The sequence below is a fragment of the Helianthus annuus genome, chromosome 6 (genome assembly GCF_002127325.2).
Source record: "Helianthus annuus cultivar XRQ/B chromosome 6, HanXRQr2.0-SUNRISE, whole genome shotgun sequence".
In the NCBI taxonomy this organism is placed as follows: domain Eukaryota; kingdom Viridiplantae; phylum Streptophyta; class Magnoliopsida; order Asterales; family Asteraceae; genus Helianthus; species Helianthus annuus.
Window position 1 is genome coordinate 85011643 of NC_035438.2, and position 1908 is coordinate 85013550.

General features: G+C 42.3%; 1 non-coding gene across 1 annotated transcript; it reads right to left on the reverse strand.

The window, feature by feature from the left end:
- Window positions 1-1465: 1465 nt before the first annotated feature.
- On the reverse strand, window positions 1466-1572 carry LOC118480097. Its single transcript, XR_004861733.1, has one exon. It is a non-coding gene; the product is annotated as a small nucleolar RNA R71 (small nucleolar RNA).
- Window positions 1573-1908: the final 336 nt, after the last annotated feature.

Consider the following 1908-nt stretch of genomic DNA (forward strand, 5'->3'; position numbering starts at 1 on the left):
CTCAGACTACTTAGCTGAGGGTAACGTCGCCTTCAAAAGAGGGGCCTACCACATTATGCATTAATAACTTAATTATCTTTCAATAATCCGACTCTTTATGATTGTATCCTTGCTGACTCAAACTACTGGGTTGAGGGTAACGTCACCTTCAAAAGAGGGGCCTACTACAATAACTAAGATAATCTCTTAAACAAGTGCAAAAGTGCGAAAATAATCAAAGGTTACACTACACACGAGTCGGATCCAAGTGATTCATCTTGTCTATCTGTTTTTATTTTTATTTTTATTTTCAGCATGTTAGTTAGTTTTATTTTTTTTAGTTAAAAACTTTTTTCTAACATTTTGATTCGATTAGACGTTGAGGATAAACCGGTACTAAAAGCTCTTGTGTCCTTGGACGACCTCGGTATCTTACCAACACTATACTACGTCCACGATGGGTGCACTTGCCCATATGTGTGTTTAGTGTTAGTAAATATCGTGTTTTATAAATTTAAAACTTGGCTAAAAAGTGTAAAAGGGCTTAAATATACATCTAAAATATATCGCACTTCACAGGCATCAAGTTTTTGGCGCCGTTGCCGGGGACACAAGGATTTTAAGAAAGTTAGGAATCAACAGCCTAATCATTTTTTTTATTTTTCTTTTTACTTTTCCGGATTTTTCTTAGGTTTTCAGCTTCTGCAGAGCTCAACACGGGCCGTGTCTGGTCGAACACGGGTCATGCCCAGCATTGTCACTGGCAGTTTTTATTTTCTGAGTTACAGAGAGCTAAGCACGGGGCCGTGTCGGTGCAACACGGGGCCGTGTCCAACTTTCCAGTAACAGGGATCCGGAAATCAATCACTGTATCTCCAACCACGGGCCGTGTTCGCTGAGCACGGGGCCGTGGTGAACTTCCTGACCAACAGTCTTTTCTGTTTTTATTGTAGGACTTGGAACCGGACACCACATCTGAACTTTCTACGTAGTGTATGAGCTCCAGTTCCAGTAGAGACATAAAAGAACCTCTAGAAGAACCCGAACGCTTTCTCAGAAAAAGACTTAAAGCTAAAACCAAGAGAAAGTTTCGGGGAACCCACTTCCAATGGCGGACCAACGTACCCTCATGGATTACCTGCGTCCCACCGTGGGTAATCTCGGCGCCACTATCAATGCACCAAATGTCGAAGCTAACAACTTCGAACTTCGGCCACATTTGATACAAATGCTTCAAAACTCCGCAACCTTCCATGGGCTTGCGGACGAGGATCTCCATCTACATATTACTAATTTTTTGGAAATATGTGATACCTTTCAGATCAATGGAGCATCAAATGATGCCATCCGCCTTCGAATGTTTCCTTTCTCACTAAAAGACCGAGCAAAAGCTTGGCTCAACGCCCTCCCAGTTGGTTCGGTAAACACCTGGGATGAACTAGCCCAAAAATTTCTATATAAGTATTTCCCTCCCGCTAAAACGGCTAAACTAATGACTGAAATTAATACATATTCACAAGAGGATGGGGAATCCTTATATGAAACTTGGGAAAGGTTCAAGGAGCTATTGTGAAAGTGTCCTCATCACGGTCTTGCGGTACGGCAACAAGTATCCACTTTCTACAATGGGTTGTTGCCACACACAAGACAAACACTTGACTCTAGCTCCGGGGGACTCTTAGGTAATCGCCGCCCACATGAAATATACAATCAAGTTGAGGAAATTGCTCAAACCAATTTTCAGTGGCACACTCCCCGAGGCAATAAATCTATTGCCCCGGGCACCCATAAGGTTGATGAAAGCAATTATTTACAAGCCCAAATCGAGGCCCTCTCTTCAAAGATTAAAAAGTTAGAAATGACAAAATCGGTCTCGGTTATGGCTTGTGAAGGGTGTGGTGGGCCACATGAAAATTGGAGTTGTATGAA